This window comes from Equus caballus, chromosome 19, assembly GCF_041296265.1.
Source record: "Equus caballus isolate H_3958 breed thoroughbred chromosome 19, TB-T2T, whole genome shotgun sequence".
NCBI classification, from domain to species: domain Eukaryota; kingdom Metazoa; phylum Chordata; class Mammalia; order Perissodactyla; family Equidae; genus Equus; species Equus caballus.
The window spans coordinates 19,545,946-19,554,596 of record NC_091702.1 but is presented as its reverse complement, the minus strand read 5'-3'; the positions used below and the strand labels follow the sequence as shown (position 1 = coordinate 19,554,596).

The following is an 8,651-nucleotide window of genomic DNA, read 5'->3' as shown; positions in this document are numbered from 1 at the left end:
CTTTTTTGATACAAAAGACACCTATAAAAATTTTTTAAAGAAAAAGTGTTACAGTGACTTGCTCTAGTTCCTGTTGACTGGCGTAAGGATGAAAGCGAAACAGTTTGTCTAAGGGGCCATGTGATAGTGCAAACACAGGTTCATGCTACGACTTTGCCTGCTCACTCTCATAATTTGTTTTAGAGCTTGGGGTGGGAAAGGGAATGAAAGGAGATAATGTATGGTCCATTTGCTACTTGCCAAGAACTGTGCTTAACATTTTACACATGGCTTCTCATTATAAAGAGTTAAGCAGCATATAAGGGAAAAAATTCAACCAAAAAAATCTCTTACTCTTTATTTTTTCCTGCCAAATCTAGAGTTTCTCATCTGTCTTAACAGGAGATAGCATCTCTAGTAAGAAGGAGAGACCTGGTTTCTTGCTTTTTTACCCCGTTTCCAGTTACTGTTTTTTAAAGCCTTGAAATGAAGAGAGTCCAGCAGTGGATGGCAGCCCAAGAGGAATGCTGCCTTTATATATCTTATTCTCTGTGCAGGTCACATGGGGATAGCTGAGAGAAACTTGAAAAATAATTTAAGGTCAGGAAATTGAGCGAATATTCAGAATAAAACATAGTTTTCAATTGATTTGATAAAAATAGTTAAATTTAAACATAAAAATAAAACTTGAATTCCAAATACTATAGATTAAAAAAAGGGATAAGTTGATTGCAGCTATTTTAAGACTAACCCAAATTTATAAGTAATTTCTTAGAAAGTTGTCTAATCAAGTCCTTTATGTCATTTAATAATATTAAATCTGGCATGGAAGCCTATTATAGGTATGCTATATCTCTGTTAAATGTGCTGAGATATAGGAAGAAAAAATGTTAAATAAAGATCAGAAGCTATCCTGAATTGATAACACGAAGTATTTTTCATAAATCCTCAGTCAATTCTATCCTAAATCAGTTTTGATTTAAAAGCTACTCTAGACGTTATGCATAAGTCAAATGTCTAGTCATATAATTTCAATATTCTCTATTTTTATCCCAATAAGGCATGGGTTACATGAGTAACCACATTTCCAATCAAGAAAATTATTGTTCTTTGATGTGAATTAACCTAGTAGTCTGAAATTTCAAATGCTTATAAGCTACTTGAGAACAAAATTTAATCATATTTATTGCATTATCTTTCTTGGGCTTATCACAGGGCTCATGCTTCAAACGGCTGTAGAGCTGACGTAAATGATGAGCAATTTGGGTCAAGATTACCAATGTGGATTAAAAGCCTGATTCCAATCAGGCCCTACCCTATGGGAAATTGGTGTCCCCCAGAGCAGACTAAGCACTGGCCTTGATCACTTTGACCCACTTTCTTCCTGTCTGCTGACCAGTGATGGGGAGAACACCACTAAATATTTTGATGATTCATCATAAGTGTGCACGTCATAGTTTTACCCTGATCTTTATGTGGCTAAAGTCTTAATAGTCTCCCACACCAAGAGTCATGTTTGAAATACAATACATTAACAATCTGAAGCAGACTTAGCTGTGAAGCAGGATACTGAGAATAAATAGATGAAATTCTAGACATTTCTAAAGAGGACTCAGCTACTTAATGGCCACTGAGGTCTTCAGTGAATAGGTGTGAATATTTCAGTGCAGTCCAACCTGAACTGAAAAGCAGTTTTTACTTCCAAATTTAAATACCGCCTGTGCATATAAAAAAAGAGGTTCATTTATTAGTCCAAAATGTTACTACGGCTGGGATCTTGAAAAAACATTCTCTTTTTCTTAGGCATGTTCTTCAGCAAAAGGAAGCTGGGAAGGGTAGGCTAGAGAATGGAACTTATGCTTGGAGGCCATAAACTTGAGACGTCCTGTTTTTCACCTCTCAATAGGCGAGGCTGGGCTGAAGATGGTTGAGTAAGTACATTTCTCTGCCAAAGTTAAGATGATGAACCACGGGTAACCTCGGCAGAATTCTAGTCACCCACTGAAAAGCTGTTAGTGTTTGGTTATTGAGGATCGTCCAAACCATTTTCCTCACAAGTTGGACCCATTCTCTTCGAGGGGCAAGTGCAGCTCCCGTTGCGAGGGCTGCAGGGAGCTCTGTGGACACATTGGCACTTCACGGCACTGTTAGGTCCATACTGGCCTGACCTGCATTCTGTGAGGGAAAAGCAAAAACAAGAGCAATTCAAATATGCTTTTCTATCACACCATCTTTTTACTACTATTTCTTGGAATTCAATAAGATAATGATAGACTTGTAAAGAATTCTGGTTAACCATGTGGTATCTTTTTCCCATGCTAGAATGTTACATAATAAAAGTAAGGATTTTAATGGAAAACAGGAGGAGGCTGGAGAGTGTCAAGGAAGTTAGTGACAAAATTGAAAAGAGGAGAAGACAGGACAGCAACTTATATTTTTAAAGTGCATTCTCAGAATTAGATTATTCAATAGAGTTTATCGCACTGGCATTGTGAGGGACACAGGGAAAATGGATTAGTTGTCTTGAGGTCAGAAAAAGGCAACAGTTGCCCAGAACACACAATATATGAAATTTGTTTTTAGGTTGAAAACACGATTATTTGTATTTATGTTGTTAAAAATGAAATGGCTTTAAATTCAACTCTTCTATCTCTTAAAATATGTCAAAAGGGCCATGGATCCCCTGTGTACCCACCTCTGTGAAATCCTGCTATATGTACTAAAGTGGTAGAACTATTTTTAAATTGAATTGCATTGTGAGTGCAACCAGTAGAGAAATGAAGAGTGGGGATAAAAAGTGTTAGCTTTATCAAAATAACTAAGCATGGACTAAAAAGCCCCCCCCCCCCCCGCCCCCCAATATCACATTCCAGCCTGAGCATTTGGTCTTGGTCTGACATCCAGCAGAGAATTAGCAGAGAATTAACAGGTTCTGTTTCTGAAGAATTGTGAGGTTAGGGAGAAAGCCAAGCCCAGCCCATGGAAACAGAAAATGGGTTTATATTTCCTAGTCACTCAGGCAAGACCGGGAAGTAATTCAACTTAGCAACGTTTAAGGACCATAGAAACTTAATTTTGCAATAATAATAGTCACCTAGCTCTATGCTGTTTACCAACTGGGTTCCTAACACATTATCTCAGTTGGTTCTAACAAAACCTGTGAGGTCGGCAAAGCACTAAGGTAAGCTTTCTCATTCTAGAAAGAGAGAAACCAAGGTTTGGTATGGCTGAAGAGATCTTCTCAAATGTTATGTCCCTGGTACCTGGCAGAGCTGGATTTCTAAATTCTCATCTGGTGCTCATTCCTCATTTGAGGTATTAAGCACATGCAGAAGAAAGGCCAAACAAGGGAGTGGAAAGCTGAAAAGTGGAAAATTTAGAAATAATATAAATGTGAAGATACAGTTACTAGAGCAAATTCTGAGTCTTTGGGCAACATTTTGGTAAACATTTCTTTATTGCCTCAAATTTTTCTTTGCTGGGTTGGAGATTCACCTTAAAGTTGGAGTTGGATGATTTTTTAAAATTTTTTGCTCTCTTGGCTAATGAAGGTAGGTTAAGATGAGGTCCAGCTCTCTTGCCTTAATTAACTAGTTAGATTTTAAATATGAGATAAATGGAAACTGATAAATCAGTTTTGTAATTGATTCTTTTTACAGAGGTTCAACATGAGCAAACAGTAATTCAGTCCCTTCCCAAAGGAAGGAACATGAGGTAGGTAAAGGAACTTTGCAGATGATGTAAATGCTGCTCTGAAACTTTTCTTTAAACCATCAAACTTTATGAAAATTAAAAAAAAAAAATCCTTTGCCATTTCAAATTTAACCTAACATACTCACCTCTGCCCAGTGTGTGGGAGGATTACTTAATTTGGTGGTAAGACCTAGTTTTCTTGTTTGAAAAAGTTATGAGTCAGGATCTCTCCTGAGCAGCTCAGAATCTGATTTTAATTTATAAAAATACCACATTTCATGTTAATAACGATGTGTATTTAAGACATCTGTTTGAATGTCTGCAAATGTTAATTTACCGAGGGGGTGGGGAAATAATCCAATAAAAAGCTGCTACATTCTTTTATGAATTAACATTATGGCTATTTAATAGGTCCTTTACCAGAGTTCAAATTAAAATGAGGTCTTTTATCTTTATACTGCCTGCATAGACACAGCTGCTCACAGTTGATATTGCAGATTAACTGTGCCTAATTGAAAAGAAAAATGCAAATAAAAGACCCTGTAGTACATCTGTAGAGGCTGTGGGTACCCTAAAGAGCTCATGACAGGGGGGGCCTTGAGGTGCCCACCAAGAATGGACATATTAATACATAGGACCCACTGTCACGTGGCAATGTACTTGTTCTTGAAAGAGACTATATGATACGGAATTTAGTTCATAGACGATCCATAGAGTAAGGCTTTAATTTCCAGCCTGTCCATAAGCTCTCTTGGTTTAGTGGCTAGTTTTAAGCCACTGCTGAGTGCTGTCCAATAGAACTTTCTGTAATGATGAAAATGTTGTATGCTGTGCTATCCAACACTGTTGCCACTAGCCATATGTGGCCACTGAGCACTTGGAATGTCCTATGTGACTGAGGAGGTGAATTTTAAATTAAACTGAATTTAAATTAAGCAGCAACCTGTGGTTACTGGACAATGCATATTGGACAATGCAGATAGACAACCAAAAGCAATTCTTTTCCTTTCTTCCCATTGAGAGGCAGTGGAGCGGGGATGTTAAACGTCTAGCTCTGGATCCAGATTGCCTGTGTCAAATCCCCAGTCTGTCACTGGCTAGCTGTCTGTCCTTGGACAAGTTACTTAACTTCTTTGTGTTTCAGCTTCCTCATCTATAAAATGGGAATAGTGATGATAATGAAGGCACTTACCATAAATTAAAACGCCTGGCATATAATATGCAATCCATAAACATTAGTGGTTTTCTTAAATATTTAGATGAAACCACAAACACTATAAGCATTCTGCCTTTAGTGAGCATTACATTAGCGACAAGTGCACTGTGGCTTCACCAAGATGTTATGTGGATGTTTATTCTGACAAATTTAGTTTAGATATGACAAGGTTCAGGTCCTTCTATCTACCATGACTCCATGAAGAAGGCCGAAAAGGGAAGAATTCCTTCAACAAAAACGTGCTGAAGACTGTCATGTGCAAGACCTTGCTCTAAGATTTTTAATAAAAGATGAATAAACATGGATCCAATTCTCAAGAAGCTTGCAGTGCAGTGAAACACAAGGTTAGAGATTCAAATGAAGCAGCTTTGTAATAAAGAAATGTCAGCGTCAGTAAGCTCCTGAGTTGGAAGATCTCAAAGAATTCCAAGTCAATATTTATAACCCTTGGCCTTACTCTAAAAGTCAATAAAAAAGGGAAGCTGAAGGGATAGGAAAGAATATAACACTCTTGATGAGCCACTGCAGGTTCCTTACTCTGGAATACATACAGACATTCACACATACAGTACTGCCCACTAATAGGTCCAAAACCAGACTCCTTCGGTTCAAATCTTGGTTCTGCCACTTACTACCTTTCTGTGCCTCAGCTTCCTCATCTGTTGAATAGGAATAAGAACAGCAACAACCTCAAAGGGTTGCAGTAAGAATTGAATGAATACAAGCAAAGTATTTAGGATGGCGTCTGTCATCCAAAGAACGTAGCTTTGATTTATTTTTTCTTTTTATTTCTCAGAAGCAAGGTGGGGTGGGGGAGATGGTGCTGGGTGAATAGTGTTCTCCTGTAGTCAGTCTGGAAGGTTACCACGGCTTTCTCAGCATTATTGAAATCTCAGGTTCGGAATCATAGATTAGTGCTGGAAATGGAAATATCCTTAGTAATGTGTAGCCTCGACCCTTCTTTTTCGGCAGATGAAGAAAGTAAATTCTGTGATTAAATGCTCTACTTAGGGTCATAATCTATGGGAGAGTCAGTCCTTCAGGGCTATTGTGAATTATATAAAACCTTTTCCTCTAGTAATTTTTCATTAAGTTTAATAGCAAATGATGAGTCAACGATTCACTCAATCTACTTTCTCTTCTTCTTAAGACAGTCCTTGAAGATTTAAAGTATTACATTCTGGGTCAATATTTCTGTGAGTGGAAAGAAAAATAAAGCGTAAATCTCATTTCCCAAAGAATACCTGGGAACTTGGTTCTCAAGAAAACTACCTGGACTGTACCCGAATTGTTTTAATTCTAGTGATTTCTCTGAATCGCTTTTGTGATCAGGGTGTTTACATCTCTTTGAGGTACTTACAAGGTGTCCTCTGTCAGTCGTGGTGCTGGTTTTGGGTGCCTGTCATGTCACAGCAACATACCATGATTAATCATCCTAAGGGTAATGTGACAAGCAATATTCTTTGAGTAAAGTTTTTAGTATGAAAATGCTTGTATATCTCTACATAACCCAAGAGACAGAGGGAGGTTATGCGGGACTTTGGCTCATCTCAGCTTCACATCTGGCTCCGGTTCTCCCAGGTGGGAAGAGGCATTTTCCAGTTACTGGATGGCAGAAGGTTTCTCCTTCCCAGTCACAAAGTTAATGGCAATTGTTCCCAAACATTCCAGGTGAACACACTAGCAAGGAAAGAGAAATGCTAAAAAATTAACCCTTTGAGCTTTCACTGATGTACCTAAACTGAGATTAAAGATACAATTTCCTCAAGATTGAGCCCAGATAGCAAGTGGGGTAAAATGAGATTTGTTGGTCAGAAGAAAAGAGGACAATTTTGGAATTCTCAGAAAGAAGTTTCATTTTAAACATGATTTCACTTTCAGGTCTTCAAATCGCCTTACTTTGACGCTTGTTTGTGCCTGTTAGAACGCATGGAAGCTTTTTGAAGACAGAAACTTAAGGAAGGAGACTGAGTCTACTAGCCAAGTGCATTACTTTTAATATTTTTCCTCAAAATGTTATTTATTTAGTTACTGTCTGTTTCCCCAGAAAACTGTAAACTCCACTTATATTCCCAGAACTTAACACTAAATGATAAACGAATAAATGATTAAAGGATGGACAAGAGATACTATATGTAAAGCTCTGGCAACAAATGAGGACATGGCATGGGACTAAGATATAGATCCTTTTTAAAAGCAATAACTTTGATTCACATAAAGTCAAATTACCACTAACATTATATTATCATTATTGTGGTTGTAGTAACCATATGCACAACAGTGTACATAATCCAAACAAAAATGGGACTTCGAGTTATTTGCTGAGTCCTGTGTAGTTTAGCATTGCTTGGAATGGGCATGATCAGAGTCTTTGAGGGCTTTGTAATGTTTTATTTCAAACTGAGTAGCCCAAATTCTCACCTCTATATCTTCATCTATATTCACAGCTATCATAACTTTCTAGTGATAATGTCTAATTCAAGTCTTTAAATTTTTTTGATAAAGTCTTTATATCTATTTCAACACTATTGAACCCAATACATGGCATTCTTCTAAAAGCATTTAATAAAATGTTTACTCTCATTCAGAGGTAGAAGCCTTGTCCATTGAAGACTAACAGCATTAGTGGTGTTTTGAGATACTAAACGATTTCATTTAGGCAACAATAAAACTTTTGGCCAATCAGCAACAAAATCAGAAGGACTCATTATTATATTGGCTATAGAGTGAATTCCTGTCACTTTAATGTCGCAGTGGTAAGATAAGGTGATTATTCTATGTTTTCATTTGGTTTACACGTTTGCTCTCAGATGGAAAAATCTCACAGTCACACAGGATTCCTACATTCACAGGCTTAAAAAAGCTCTGGCTTTACCTTTTTCACACTGGCTGCCATGGAAACCTGCTGGACAAATGCACTGTCCACTTGCTGCATCACAACTGGCTCCATTTTTGCAGTCACAGATGTGAGCACAATTCAAGCCATAAAATCCAGGAAGGCATGCTAGAAAATGGAAATGTCAAAATGCTATTTTGGCTTTAAGAATAAACTGAAGGAAAATTAAAGGATATGCTCTAGGTCATTTGTTTCTCAGGACCAAAGGAGATGAGAGCAGAGAATTGGAAAGTAAGGAAAAATTCTATGGAGAAGTGTATTGACAATAGTTTAGTCATACAGATAAAGGAATATATAAGTGTCATTTTCTACAACTAGTCTAGAAAAATTCGTAAGAAAATTTAAAATAGTTTCAAGTAGATAAATTTTATTTGCCATGCAATGCTATAGTCAGCCAAAGACTTCAACAAAATCTTCCATTAATCTAAATTCCTAAAAAAGCAATGTCTTTAAACTTCAGATCCAGGATAAATTTAGTGAGAATGGTTTGGGATTAAATTCTTTAAATAAATAAGAGAGTATCTGTGAGAGGTGATTCATATAGCTCTTGATATTTGAAGTCAAGGAACGGATGACAGAGGTGGGTATGAGGGAAAGTGGGGAGAAAGAGAAGAAAGGAGACAGCGAATAAAAAACAGAGAATATGATGCATATACAGTAGCTTAACAACTTTCAAGGAAGTTAGATTTTAAAGTCAGTGAAATTTAATCTTTGAAAAACTTCCTTAGATGGCCCATAAAGTACAGTATAGAATTGTCTCTTAGTGAGTCCAGTATAACCTGTTTTTCCTCCATGGTTGGAGAAGATCAATATTTTTGTGGCTGAAGATCAGAAGAAGTAATTGGTTTACACTTAGAGACCATGTAG

The 8,651-nt window shown here is 37.1% G+C and overlaps 1 long non-coding RNA gene across 1 annotated transcript; it reads left to right on the top strand.

The window, feature by feature from the left end:
• Positions 1-3,035: 3,035 nt before the first annotated feature.
• On the top strand, positions 3,036-6,906 carry LOC106781993 (uncharacterized). The gene is made up of 3 exons (XR_001378818.3): positions 3,036-3,160; positions 3,639-3,693; positions 6,770-6,906. It is a non-coding gene; the product is annotated as an uncharacterized lncRNA (long non-coding RNA).
• The last annotated feature ends 1,745 nt before the right edge of the window (positions 6,907-8,651 follow it).